This window comes from Falco naumanni, chromosome 7 (genome assembly GCF_017639655.2).
Source record: "Falco naumanni isolate bFalNau1 chromosome 7, bFalNau1.pat, whole genome shotgun sequence".
NCBI lineage: Eukaryota > Metazoa > Chordata > Aves > Falconiformes > Falconidae > Falco > Falco naumanni.
This window is the reverse complement of record NC_054060.1, coordinates 44,246,618-44,261,529: the sequence shown is the minus strand read 5'-3', so window position 1 is coordinate 44,261,529 and position 14,912 is coordinate 44,246,618. Positions and strand designations below refer to the sequence as shown.

Below are 14,912 nucleotides of genomic sequence, written 5' to 3'. Positions count from 1 at the left end.
TTGTTTTCACTTGAAATTAATTTGAGTTTTTCAGGACCTTGGCTTTTTCTTTCACTTTCATCAAAATTATTCTTTCTGGTAGCTTTCAATTCTATCTGCAGGCTATTTTGTACTGCACTTTTCACAAAAATAATGTAATTTTTACCAACTAGATTTCAGTATTTCACATGTCAAAGTAAAACTACTGTTCTCCAAACATCACTTCGAATTCAGGTTTTCATTGAATCCATGAATATGCTGTGCTATTTTTTCTTCAAACTATGCAGTTCAAAAGATATTCTAACATACGCACACTATCCACAAACCCTTCAGAATCTGTAGGAAAGGGAGCATTCACGTCTATTTTTTTTTTTCCAAAGCAGAGGAGGTAGTTATTTATGAAGTCTGTAGTTCATATGAAGTATTTAGCAGACAACGTCTAAGACTACATATAAAAACAGTAGCATCTTTCTTCATCTACTATATGTAGAGATTTGCAGGATAGACACCAGGCATCTTAATATCTCATCAAAATCTTACAAGGTAGAGTTTTGATAAATGATTCTTCAGAAGGCAATGAGATACTGGTCTTTCAGGAAAAGAGAATATATTTTCAATTTCACATCTAGCCCTTGCATTATGTCTAGGCAGAGCACAGTGTAAAAGTAATTCTTCTCTCATTTATAGGCTTAGATTCCTAAGCAGAGCACCATCTCAAAATCTTTTTGCCAACTCACCTGTGCCTCCTTCCAAAAATTCCTGTCTTCCCCATCATTGTATTGTGACTGTTACAATGTCTAGCACAATTTGAGCAAAATGGTAAAGATTTCTTGAACAGTCAAGCGACATTAGAAGTGATACTACCATTGAAAAAGATAAATATGGAAACTCTTTGAGGGAAAAAGGGTTGTATATTTACTTCTATAAAGAAGTTTTGACTGCTCAGAAATCTGTGATCATATATGACAGGAAAAGGTAAGTGAGAATATTCTGACAATTATGGACTAATATTACATTTTGAATTGTGTGTCCAGTGCCAGAATTTGATCACTATCACAGACTGGCTGTAGGTGGTACTGTCTTATTTCACGGTGTGGAAGCTGCTGTGACAGTGACTCTCTAATGCAGAATTTGCTTTACAATTTTGGGGGGTTTAAAGTATTTTTCAAGTATTTAGTTCAAGAGTATTTAGTTGAAGACTAAGATTAATAGGCATTTCATGACTGCTTTCAGGGGAGCAGGACTAGGACACATATTCTTGATCCTTTCTTGTAAGGAAAATAATTCAGGATATGCGTAGCCATACAGCTAATTTTCAGTATGCTGGTGTCTTCCTCATTTTGCAGGGAGCCTAAACCAGTATCTCAGTCATGAGAAATTTGAAAAATAAGGAAATTGTTTTAAATGCCAGCACTTTTGTATCTACTTACAAGCCACATTAACAGAACTACCTGACTAGTGCACTTCTCAGAGTTCTGAATTGGTCACTACATTCCTGATAGAGTTGAAAGCTGCAATTTCCGCATATTTGTATGAGAGAACTTTTTTGGTAACTTCTGCAAGATAGTTTTGTATCACCACATAAACGTGGGATACACTAAATATAAGAAACAGGCAGCAACATAGGGTAATAAATCTCTCTTAAGGAAAATTATGCTTTTGTATATAAATGAAACTGTTACTGAGTTTGTAGGCTGTCATTCCTGTGTACTAAAAAAATCAGGGGCTGTGCCACTTTTTTTCTTAGTCTTCTTCTTTGAATACCTAGGAATTTGGGTTTTCAGTTATATTGATTTTGCTCTCTTTCTGTGCCAGAACATGAAAGGAGGGGGGGAGAAGGAAGTGATGGGGATGCTGCATAAAAGTGATTTTCTTCTGTTTTTGTGAAGAATATATAGAAAAAGATTTAGTTTGTGTTTAAACACTGGCAAAAAAGGACTACTGGGAAAGCACACATGATAGCGCAGGTCACCATAGTAGTTTGTGTCAACCAGTGGGAGGTCATGCTTACTGGTTTAGGGAAAATACTTTAAAAGGGAGAAGGGCTTAAAAAGATTGCTGTAATTCAATTTTGGGTCAGGGAAGAAGGTCAAACCAAGAGCTTGGTATGCAGATATGTGTGTCCAAAAGCAACAAGGAAGACTTGGCCAGTTCAGTAGTTCTTGAAATGCTGGTGGATGTGGGGATTCCCTGGAAGGGAGATTTTTTTCTTTCTGAGTTGCTGCCCAGATTCTGTTGGATCTTCTTCATAGATTCTTCATAGAATAACAATTCTATGTTATTAAGGTGGGCTCAAGCAAAATGGGCTTGGAACTAATTTCAAGGTAGTAACTCCTTTAAGTTTGTATGCTTTTAATTCTTTTCTTCCCCTGCACCTTGTGACAGTGAATGAGGGTGTGCATATGCAAAGGAACTTGCCTTAGCAATGGTCTCTTTCAGAGACCATGTATGGGTAAAGCAGTTCAGCTGGTTCAGCTCCCTGCTCCTCCCTCTCAGAGAGCTGAGCAGAATCCGTTCTGCTGAAACGGTTGTTCTACTTTCTGCTTTCTATATTTGTACAACAGCAGCACGCTAGCAAACTAGGCAGTGTGGCTGGTCTTGTGTGCGTTCGGCATTTGCTGAGCAGAATTGAGAGCCAGGGCTTACAGTCTCTGTTGTTAACGTTCGTCTGTCTGTCTGCGTCTCTGGGGAGGACTGGCATTCCAAGTGAAAGGTGATCTGTTTGTGGACGTTTTTTTTTGTAAAATGCAGTTCATCCAAGTTGGAAGTCTAGGGACCGGGAGTGGAGGAGGGAAAGCAGATGTCTTGAAGGGAGACTGTGTAGTGGGTGGCAGTGGCATCAGAAAGATACAGTTTTAAGCTCCAAAAGAGCTGCAGTCTTCTGGGATGAGTATTTTAATGTCCCTGCCTGCTTTGGGGAGTGAGTAGCCAGGGCCTATATCTTTCCATAAAAGGCCTGATGTCACTGTCTGCCATGAAGATTAATGAAAGCTAGATCCTGTCCTGTAAGAACTGAGTGCTGTCTTTGCTTGTTGTGGGTAAGGGGGATTAATGAGGAGCCAGACCCTGGCCAGCTTAGTTTGGAATAAGAAGTTGGTGCTGAGGCGATGGCATTGTAGAATATACCTTGTTAGGAAGAGCTGGAAACTTGTAACTAGGACTTCCCTGGCTGTGCTTTTGCATAATCTTTGTATTAAGGCTGTACACACATTGGGATGACTATTCTTAATAGCTTTTCGTAAGTAGTAGATCTTGTGAACAAATAGTGCAGGAAGTATGTCGGCTGCTGACACTGTAGTAAGCTGTCGATACAATGCTCTCTGAGTAGCAGAAGGGTGCTCAAAACAGTGGTAGCAACTGGATCCACCATTAACATTGGCAACAGATCTTTTGAGAGGGAGAGGGAAATGGGTTATAGGCTACTTCTGATTTTAGGGGATGCTGTCCAGTTACAAATTCTGCTGCCTTTTGAATATCTATGCAAATAGGCATCAGGCCTTTTGTTTCCTGAATTTGAGTGAGGAAAACATTTTTCCACTTGTGAAACAGAAGGCAGTGTCTTATTAAAATCATTGTTGAGGACCATGGTCCATAAACTCGGTCTGAATTATTTTCTTTCCTACCACTGCAGTCTTTTCAGTGTATTTCCTCCTGAGAAAGCTGTGTGTATCTCAGATTCAGAAGAAGCAAATTTTGGAGGCAAATTTGGGAATCTCAGCTGCCCCGGCAATGTCTGAATCACACTGTGTCTGCAGGCAGGGAACTGTGATTGGTGACAGAGGGTCATCTCATTCTTGAACTGCTTGAACTCAAGAAACTTTCTTGTGTGGCTGTTTTCTGATCATGCTTGGTTTAGCAGGGACACATTGCAGTAGTTGTTCCATCTGCATCTGGAAAACCTATGGAATTCTTTGTGAATATGGAGCTTCTAGGATGTTGTTTGTTGTCTTAAGTGCCCTGGTATGTTTCCCAATTTTTGCATCCTCTTAAAGCCCTCTGCTTTTCTTCCTGCTTTCCCACTTCCTGTCTCCACAGTTGACATCCTTCTGTGTAAACCAACCAGAGCAAAGTAGCAAAAAAATAATCTAAACTGTTTCAGAATTTACAATACCAATTGACAGTGAATCTTGGTACTGTTTGATGCCTGTGATCAGGGTTGTAAAATTCCTCTAAAGTGTTTTCTGGTACCGTACTTAATTTTTGCTTGTAGTCTTGTAGGAATATCATTAGGAAGTTTCAGAGGCTTCTTGGAGGTACACTGTTGCATGTTTAAAAAATACTGTTTGTCGGTTCTCTGAAAGATGTGATGATAAATGGGTAGAACACTGAAGAAGTATGTGTTCAAGTGCATTGAGTAGATGAAAGATAGTACCATTCTACAGCCTGGCGTTAGGGGATTTAAATATTCCATTTTGTAAGAATGTGAGACAGTGTAAGAGTGTAAGAAAGTGACAGTGTTCAGAGCTAAGCTGAGCTGTCAGTTTTGTTTCTTGGAAGGCAGATACTTTGAGCTACGTATATAGTAAATTTGTCTTGCACCTATTGCCCACTAGTGCAGAATGGGTAACAGTGCTCTGCCTATTTCCAGGAGTTCAAGTGATTCATGTAGCAAAATACAATGCTTTAGATGTATAAGGACAGGAAATCATATTTGCCATGTATACTTTGAGTATCCATTCTGGATTGACTACATTATTATCCTGCTTGCAGAAAAGTTTTATCAAGGTTGGAGATAAGTGAGAAGTTTAGCCTTTGCCTGACATCCTTTGGAAGTCCTGAAATTCCACAGGAAGGGGTAATGTTTTATTTTCTTCTTACTTTATTGCTTTTATGATTTACAAAAATAATTTCCTTTTTTTATGTCATAAATATACAGTTGAAAAATAACATTAGGTTAAGGGTGGACATGTGAGAAGAATTTAGAATTAAGTCCAGTGTTGATTTGAAGTTAGTTAAACTTGTAACAGCTGTTGAAAAGAATTACTGGTATTGAACTTCAGGAAGAATAAGTGAAAAGTGAAAGTTAAAAAAGATTTACTTATGATTCAGCTTTTTAAAATCACATACTTTAATCAAGGATAGGGAGTGATATGTCTTTCAAAGTTGGAGGCAGTCTGCTGGCAAAGAATTGGGACAGTAAAGGTGATTATATGGAAGAACATGTATATGCTTACAAGTATAGAGTTTCCTTAATGGAAGTATTGGAAGCCTTATTTATTGTTTGAAGTTTTTAAAAAGGATTAATCAGTAGAGAACGATTTGAAATTTGGCACCTAAATCTGATGATGTAGTTCCATGAGTAATTTGAATGAGCATATGCCAGTTTTACTCTGAAAGAGGCTTGTTCCATCTTTCATGTGTTTCCCTTTTCCTTTGTGCTGCCAAGAGCATCTGTGTGGTTGTGCAGTTAATTGAATCAGAGAGCATGTCTGGGTTAGAACTATTATTTTCCTGTTGTTATTGGTAGGCTAGATCACACCTGGATCATTTCCTTTCTCAGGCTTGTTATGCAGAGGTGCGGATGGATAGCTGATGAGGGCAGAGTTCTCTGTTCTTTTGGCAAGAGCATCAGCTTAAACTGGATCTACAGTAGGAATATCTTGATCTATTCCTTTGTATTTCCACCCCATTTCTATGTAATCTTTATGGAGAGCTTATGTCCAGTCTTCTGTAGTAATACAAACAACAAGAAAAAAAGAATTGTTTGCATGTGTTACCCTCTATGGCACATATCACTTTGGTTTAGACAGGGAGGTACTAAATGTTGTCACAACATATTTCTTTATGAATGTGGTATTTGATACATTCTGTGTTTGATGCTGCTGTATAGAGAAGCCTGCTGTTCATTTGGGACGAAACTGGTGAACTTCCCTGATGTGAGGACAGAGAAAAGATAACGTGCCACGTAGACGGTTACATTTGAGGTTCTGATTTAGGAAGTATAAAGTGCTTTCAGAATCCAGATACTGAGGTATAGAAACCCTGAGAATCCAGTAAGATATGTAAGAGGATTTTATGTCTATTTTGAGTCCTCATGCAGCCAAGACTGTATTTATAGCACTTGTTTTGGTCATAAAGTTTCTGGAGTGTCCTCCTGCTAGCAGTGGAAACCAGCTGATGTCATACTGTGCCTTCCAGGAAAAGTGAATGGAAAGAATTGATGGAGAAGTGTCTAAGTGAAGAACGTGTGAAAATACATGCATAAAACTACAAGCAAGTACTGAATCTCTCTAGTTCTTGGCAGAGTGCATTGATGCTCTTGATCCTTCCCACCCCCTTCTCCCCCGACCCAGGCAAAGGATCCAGCCTTATACAGCACGGAGAGCAAGCAAAGCTGTCGGCTGGCACAAGAGTTAGTGAGCATTAATCGCCACAGGCGAGCATCCTGGAGGGGCTGATTGAGTCATAAAATGGGCCGTGAAGGTAGTTTGTGAAATAAAAGGCTGCTATCATAAGTAAGAGAGACATTCTGTTAGTTGATTTTAGATGTTCATAATGGAGAATGAAAGTTAGGCATCTTCAGACAGAAAAGTTCATCTTAAGTGTGGTGTTACATTTGTGAATGGTATTCAGACAAAAATAATGCTTCAAGGTGCTGCATATGTTTATGCATTGATATGTTTTCAGCAGGTATTAGGTTGTAAATTAATGCAGATTTTTTTTTTTCTCATTTTTCTATATTGTTTACAGTGGTTTGTATGCTTCAAATACTATATAAAGACATTGAAGAGGGGGGTAAATATTATAAAAAAAGAAACTGAAGTATGTATAAGTGATGCTGCAAATGATGACAAATGAGAAACCTTCAGAGAGTTTGAGTAGAAGCTTAGGAAGGACTGCTTTGCAGTAAAATAGTTAGACTTTATTTCATTTGGGTTTTTGAACAAAAGTCAGGACATTCCTAAGTTGATGTTCCCATAGCAATGCCAATGTTTGCCTCTGATGAAGAAAAAGAAATAGTACAAAATATTTTTTGTAAAGCTTCAGCTTTACACACCCAATATTAAATCTCTTAAGTGTTAAAATTTGCTGTTGAAAGTTATTTGAACCAATATTCATTCCTTAAAATAGAGCATTGATTCCAGTTCTTTGCCGATGTAAAGAAGTGTAATTTGAGACTTGTATCCATTTACTTCTGCAAAGGATTTGACCATGTGCCTATTACAAAAGGAATAAAAATAATTGAGAATATTTTTACTCTTTGGTTTGCAGGCGTGGCAATGGCAGATTCTGCACGGTAGAGTTCATGGCAAATATTTGTCTAATATAAGCCAAGCAAGAGACACATACAAGCTTAAGGTAAATCAGTCTTTCTTAGTTGTGCTTCTTTGAAATAAAATATAAATGTTTAAACTTTAAAAATTTTGCAGATACAAATTCGGAGTAGACTTGAAATTCTGTATCCAGTTTGATTCTGATCTTTCAAAATTGGGATACCTCAAAATTATTTTCCCTCTGAAGCTGACAGTAGGTCATACATACTGTGTCCTCTTCCAGTATTTTAGGTGTAATAGTACAGAATAGCGATAGTGTTTTGAGGATGTTTGTGGGGAGACATACAAAACTTCTTTATTGTCTGTTTGTATTTGTATCTATTTCTTTTGATTGCACAAAGGAAAAGAAGTGTGTAAGTACCTTGATATTGTAGAGTCATAAAGCGATTTGGGTTGGAAGGGACTTTGAAGATCATCAGTTCCAACATTATAAAAAGACATTTTTAACAGAGAGCTATGTGAACTGTGTCTGTCTAAACACTGCACAGGGATGATTATCCCATTGAGATTTTTTTATCTTGCCTTTAGTGATAAGTGAGTAAAAGTGTTAGTATTTGAATCTTGTGGCTGAGATAGATGAGGTTGTCAAAGTTCAGCTAGGGTTGCTTCTAGAAGTAGTCCTTGTGGTTAAACTGAGGATATTGTTTCTGTTCACTGCACCTCAATCTTTTACTCTAAAGAAGTTATAAAACTTTGTGCTGCATTTGATAGGTCTTCCTGTGGTGTGTATGGTATCTGTAAAGCAAAACAAGAATGTGTGTTTTCTGAATATTTTGGATCCTCATTCAATAAGTAAATAAAATGTTGCATTAGTGTGTACCTTCTGTATTTGCAACTCTTGAGACATTATGAGAGTCTCTTAATGCCATAATGTGGAAGGATATAGCAAGCTTAAATCTCTTGTTGGTGAGATTCTTTGGTTTTTACTAACAGACAAATGTTTTGTGGAAAGATTTTTTTATGAAGTTGTTTACTAGGTTTTCAGCTGGGATGCAGCTGTAACAATGTGATGATACTCTGACTCCTATTGAATACATTCTGTTGCTAGTTCTTAAAATACCTTTTCACAAAGAAAAACAAGATGATAATACTTTACAAACAAACTCCTAGGACCATGAAGTGACTTGTCCAATGCTGTTCAGTCCCATAGTTAGTAATAGAACTCACGTCTTCTAAGCCCCAGTCTTGTGTTTTCAACCATAGACCATAGGATTGTTTTGTTTTGCGTTCTGAAAGTGTGTCTCTTTACACCTTCATTATGGGTTACAAGACTAATGATCGATTTTGGGAATGTTTAAGTTCTAATAGCTGAGCATGGAACGGACATTGCAGATATAGTCTGCATCCCTGATGTTAAGTGTTTTATGATGTTCTCATTACAGTAACGTGAAGCATAGCATTTAAGATGTTTTCCTTTCTCTCTCTTTTTTTTTTTTTTCCCTTAATATGAGGTAGTCCCCAAATGTGCACCTCTTCTATTCTTCCTGTTGTATCTTAAGTTGAACAGACTTACATTCTGATAGTCAAATATACTGTCCCAAGTAATTCAACTGGTCTACTTACTAACTGTAGAGATTGTCTGCTAACCTGTACACACATTAGTACTTGTGCTGGCAACACTGAGGACAACAGTCCTTGAGAGCTCTGCCAAAGTGAGCAGGCACAGTGACTGGGAGCTGTTGCCTTACGTTGAGCAAGTAGCTTCTGGTGCTGAGAGGTTTGGGTAGTGTGAAGTTTGCAGTAGAACTACATTTCTCAGATAAGAAGGCATGGCTGCTTCCTTGATAAGGTTTTGGCGATGTAGGAGTTTGTTGTCACTCTCTCTGTTGTCTTGCTGTCTCATGAGTAATGTTTACTAGAAGGTGACATGCTTTCTGTGGATTGTGGCCTAAGCTGTACAGTAGTTGAAGCTTCATCTGATTTTTATAGGCCTCTCTATTTGTAAGCAAACTAATCTAGTGCACTGGCTCCTTCACTCTCTGATGCATCATTACCTCCCCTCTGCGTTTCCTCCAGAGAAATAGTTATTTTTATATTTCCAAGTTTTTATTATTGGCCATACTGGCACTTAAAAGTATGTACATCTGCAGAGAGTCCAGACTGAACATTGATTTATATAGGAGATTGTTGACGCCAGGATGTATCTGAGGTTGAGCTATGTGGTCTGTTTTATCTGTTAGCCTCTTGAATTGTCAATGGTAATCTTGACATCCCACAAACATTAATTCCTGGGAAATGTAATGAGAAATCAGAACTAACTGGTCTAGACAAGTGCTGACAGTGCCAGTAATTTCATTGATCAAAACCCATTAAATGATCCAGTGTTCTCTTATAGATGATCCTGGGTGCTGGTGAGACTGAATTTTTGCCACTAAGTAGCAAAGCAGTATCACTATATTTATTGGGTGCTCATCCATTGTCCACTACTTAGTGGCTAGAGCCATTTGTTTTCATTACCAGCTGTAGTTCTGTTTATATTATATTGCATACCATAAGCTACAACTGTTTGTTCATCAGCAAGAGTGTATTTTGTCACTCTTAAATCTGGCAGGGCTGTGTTAAACCTTCATTTTTCTACATGGAATTTTCAGGTGGTGTCATAGTTCCTCCCAGCTACATACAGAAGAAGTTGGAAGTGGCATCTGACTCAGATGCAGCACTTCATTTGGGGGTGCAGGGGAAACTTCAGGAGAAATCTTGTTTGCAAAAGCTGTGATGAGATGTCCCAATTTACACCTGTTAATTCTTTTGCGGTCCCCACTAAGAACCCACAATGGTGCAACTGAAAACATTCTCAGTGTATGATGCTGGGCTGGGGTGAATCTGCAGTTTGCCCGAGAGCTTACTGCCATGTCAGTTAATTACAGAAATTGCTATGCTATACACATTGCTAGTGTCATGCCAGCTGTGTATGCCTTGATCTGAGGTATTCAAGTCCTGATTTCTTCTGAGAAGAAATAAAGTTGTCAGATTCTTTGGCCATTGGGCCAGGTTTGTCTGATGTATAAACTTGGATAAAGTATTTGGTGTGTTTATGTTCTACATGCAGTTAAGTGAACCATACTAAAACAGTTTTGTTTTGAGAAACATTTATGATTTAGGAGCATTCTCCCAGGCTTTCTATAGGTTGTCAGATTGGCTGCTTGCTTTTTAAAGTTTTTATTGTCTTGGATTTTGCCTTTGATTCAGTGAGGTGTATGTTTTTTCCCAAAGGCTTCCAAGAATTATGGGTTCCTCTGGCTGATAGCTGTGCTTTTGGTACCTTTTGAAGTTTTTAAATTAATTCTCTTGAGTGTACATGTGCAAAGGGAAGATTTTCTTTTTAACGTTAAAAAGTAGTTTACCAGTATATTCTTAAGCATTTACAAGATTAGTGAGCTGTGTATTTCAGTTTTTTCTGATTATCATAGAAATATAATGGTGTTTATGACAACTTCCATAAGGCTTAAATATCTGGCAAAGATTGAGTTGAAAAGGAAGAAAACAAAAAGGTTGTGTTACATGGTGTTTTGAAGACAGGTCTGTTAGTAGGAATCTGAAACTATTTCTTGGCCATAAACAAATATTCTTCATTTAAACTTCAAAAAACAAAGGAATGTGGGCGGAGTGGAAGGTGGTGTCCTCAAGTAGCATATTTGCCAGAATCACTGGTAGGAACTTCATAATCCAGAATGTCATGGTGAAACAGAACAAAAATAAGTGTGTAAAGTGTTCCCTGATCAATAGTCAGTTTTCAGTTTTTCAGTAATATTCTAGAAAAGATAAATTTGTAATTTGGGAAATGCACATTTCAATTAAGAGTTATGTTTCTCAACATTGATGGATTGATTTTTATTGTTCTTAACTAGTATTATAAGAAAATTTTTTGTTGCTGTGTTTAGGATTCCATGTTCCTTTAGAAGGTATAATATTTTATTAAGTCCATTGAACAAATCGGGAAGAAATTAGAACAATTGAAAATTACTACAAATTAGGGATTAAAAAATTCTCAAGAGATCTCCCTCTGGAAAAGAGGGCATAAGTATATGTGATAAATATCTAAGTATATTACAAGACAAGTTAAAAGAGGGTATGGGTCACTTATCCACACTTCTCAAAGGATATAGAACAAAGATTGTGAAGGGACCTGCAAGGCAGTGAAAATACGGAAACTCGAATAGTCTTGTATAACTCTTCTCCTTGCGGACAGATACAGGTTTTGGTTTGGTACCTATAGATAAGTAAACAGATTTGGATTTTTTGTAAAATACTGCTTGACTACCATGAGTGTAGTTCTGCAAAATAACCTAGGAGGAAGCAGAGGAGAAATTCTTTCGAAAGAATATTGCAAAGTTTGTATTTAAATATACACTAGCTTGTGATGTGGATCAGTTAATGAATCTGCAGAAAGAGAATCCTGAATCGAAAAGTAGCATCCCTTACTTATGAGATGCTAGTACAGAAAATCTGTATGGTTCCTAGTTGATGATTTGCCTAAGATACAGAAATAACATTTTTTTCCATTTTTGTGATGTTAGTTCTTTGTGTTCCCTAATCCAGAACTTTCTCATACATTTCCATCTGTGCTGTCTTATATTAGAGTTACATCTGCGGGTTCCTTGGCATCTGTTAGTGCTGCTGCTGTCAAAATAATGTTATATAGGAGTTTAGAATTGTGCATACTGCTATTAGTAACTCATCTTCTTTCATGAGAGCCAGACAGGTAGGGTAAGTCCACAGAATGTTATTAGGAAGTTACAAAACTACTGTTTTCAGCCATGTTGTGTTTGCTGTCCTTTCTTTTGCATCCTTTCATTTATTCTGTGTATTTTTGAGAGTGCGGTTTCTTTTTTGAGTCTAATGAGGGTTGTTACCACCTCATGATGACTTCTGCTATTATAAATATGCTTTACTTTCACAGTCCTCAGTATTTTACAAGATGGGGTTCATGTTGTGTCTGATTTTAACTCTGGAGTACTCAAATGTCTGTTTTTTCCTTATCTTTTAGAGTGAAGACAGGAACGGCTAGAGCGAGGTGCATAGCTGCAGGTATGAACCAACTACAGTTTGTATCACTCAGTTGCATATTGGCACTTCCTTTCAAAGGTTTAGAGAGAAGTTGGTTTTACTTTCAATGAAGAAAGCAGTGGTTTTCCACTGCAGTGAGCAGTGCTCCCTGCATCTTAAACTCTGCAGTTTCCTGCCTTTGTACTGCTAAATAGGGTTGGGAGTGTTAACGGTTTAGGACTGCAAGTACCAAGTCAATAGGCTTCTTTAGCTCCATCTGTAATTTAGTAATTTTAGAAACATAATTAACTGCAAAGTAGAAATGTGTGTCTTCGTTGTAATTTTTTGACCAGATCAAATCTTAAGTGCTCTGTAGTACGTTAAACCCTAAAGGTGAATATTAGTGGAACAACTCCCTGTGGGCTGAGACAGATTATGTGCAGCAGAACAGGAGCATAGTCTAGTATGAAAATGCTTCAAGCCAAGTGCAAGGATCTTCTGGTGCAATTTTCTTAATGTCTTAAGTCCAATAAGGGTGTAGTTTCATGAGACATCTGAGACAATTCCCCCTTGCTCTCTTCTTCAGTTTCCAACTGAGTAGTTCTGTGTCCTTTGGTTATGCTTGGTTCTTGTAATAGTTTGACTGCATGGTAAATAAAGTCAGCTTGACAACCCAATAAAAAGCTCTTTAGTGATCTAGTTATTATTTCTGTGGATTAGCAAGTTGCAATGGCTTACAAGTAACAAAAGAACAGATCAGACTGTAACTGTGCACCTGAAGAGTTCGAACTCACCTCTAAGGACAAGTGACCTCGAACTACTGTTTTAAGTAACACTGTCATGCTCGAAGTGTGGTAATTGTTGCTCATCTGATGAATCACCTGTGCTATGGCAAAAATATTTATGGTGTGCCTTTACTCTGTAGACAACCAGACAGAGTTGAGTTTTGATATTTTTTTGAGGAAATACTTGTTTTTAACTATGGTCAGACACTTGCTACAGTTTTCATAAATGCATTGGAAAGGATTTAGTTATGTCTTTATTGGAAAGAATATCAAATTTGTCTCTAAAATGAAGGATATCCTGTCTCTCCATATGTTACTCATCAGGGTAGAAAGAGCTAAAGTTGGATTAAGAAGCCTAGGAACACCTTCTTTTTTAAGTGATTTTTAGAGAATTGGCAATTGACCTCTGTGTTTGGAGCATTGGTCTCCAAGCATTGTGGATGTTACAGAACACTCAACTTCTTTCCTGAATGACTGGTGCTCTGTACTTTGCCATTCCTGCTCCTTTGCTGTTCTGTTAGGACTGTACAGCAGATAGGAAAGAGAGAATACTGGTCATTATATTTGTGGTTTTGTCTGAAGAGTTTGTATCTTTTGAGACAGACAAATCTGCGATTAGACCCAGCTTTTCCAAACACATGGGATTCTGCCAGTTACAAAACACAGGTCCAGAATCAATAGATTTGGATTACTTAAATAACAAAATAATCAGATTGTAGATCAGAAATAATCATCAAGTTTATGGTGACTGAAAATAAGTCACAAAACAAAACACTTCTATTTGGTGTAAGTTCCATGGTTTCTCATCTTAAGAGCAACTTAAAGTTGAATTAATCTGCCTTAATGCGAATGCAGGAAGGTGTCCACATGAAAGAGGACTGAGTCTTTTCTTGAACATCTGACAATATGTAAAATTGTTTCATCCAGGTATGAAAGACTTCTTATGATGATTAACTCCACACAGATATATCAGAATAAAATTGATGGTATTCTGCTTTTGGTCTGGTCGGGGAATAAAATTGAGGAGGAGTCAGCTTTGCTTTAAGCAATCAAGTGACCTTTGAAATAGCACTTTTGTTACCCACTTTTCTAGTAGCTGTTATCTTTAACCAGACACGTTTTTGAATAGATAGTTTACTCTGAGACTCAGGATTGCTTCTTGTATTTAGAAATTTATATGCCATGCTTTGCCAAAGCAGATCAAACAGCTATACTTCTGCCAGATATTACTGTCTTAAAAGTGTGTTGTGAGCATTGACAGTTTCAAGACTGAGGAACTCCTACTTCTCTTTTGACTTTTGTTATATCCACATTCACCATACTGATACTCTACTAGTATCAGTAGATAGGACCAGTAGTAGGACAGAAATGCCTTTGTACTGTTTAAATGCACTGTGAATAGAGAGCACTGTAGTGTTCATGTTGTTCTTACTCCCCTGACCCTCCTTTAGGGTGATCCTGTTGTCTTTCTGAACATAAGCTCTAATGAAAACTCCTTTGAGACAGATTGGTAGGCAGGTTGTGTGTTGAAGAAGAGCAGCTTACCTGTTTTTACTTGAAATGTATCTGTTCAAATAAAATCTCTGCAGAACTGAGCCCCTTCCAAAGGGGAGGACTTCGGCATGGAGATTAAAATGGGCATTAAAAGATTGTAGGATTGTCTACTCAGAAGGAACTTCATCTCTTCTGCCATAAGAGAAGTTAATCCTTCCTTAGCACTTCTAAAGCCATTTATAGTTTGCGAAAGTAGATGTGAATTTGTTTGATTATAGATTTGTTTGGAGGGATTGTTCTGGATCAAAGTAGTATTCTTCATTCTTTCTGGGCTTAGCTCTTCCTGAAGTTGAAACTGAAGCACATATATTATACTGTTTCTCTTACAATTCTA

At 37.5% G+C, this 14,912-nt stretch overlaps 1 protein-coding gene across 17 annotated transcripts in view; it reads left to right on the top strand.

The window, feature by feature from the left end:
* The window catches only part of CELF1 (CUGBP Elav-like family member 1), a 69,368-nt gene that overhangs the window by 4,875 nt on the left and 49,581 nt on the right, over window positions 1-14,912 (top strand). For 11 of the 17 annotated variants that reach the window (XR_005828866.1, XM_040600574.1, XM_040600587.1 and 8 more), the window contains exon 2: window positions 12,241-12,281. The exons of 2 other annotated variants lie outside the window; for them this stretch is intronic. The gene's annotated coding sequence lies outside the window, so the exon portion shown is untranslated. Of the gene's footprint in view, window positions 1-7,191; window positions 7,279-12,240; window positions 12,282-14,912 lie in introns of all 17 variants that reach the window. 4 more of the 17 variants (XM_040600573.1, XM_040600576.1, XM_040600572.1 and 1 more) reach the window with 2 other exon arrangements.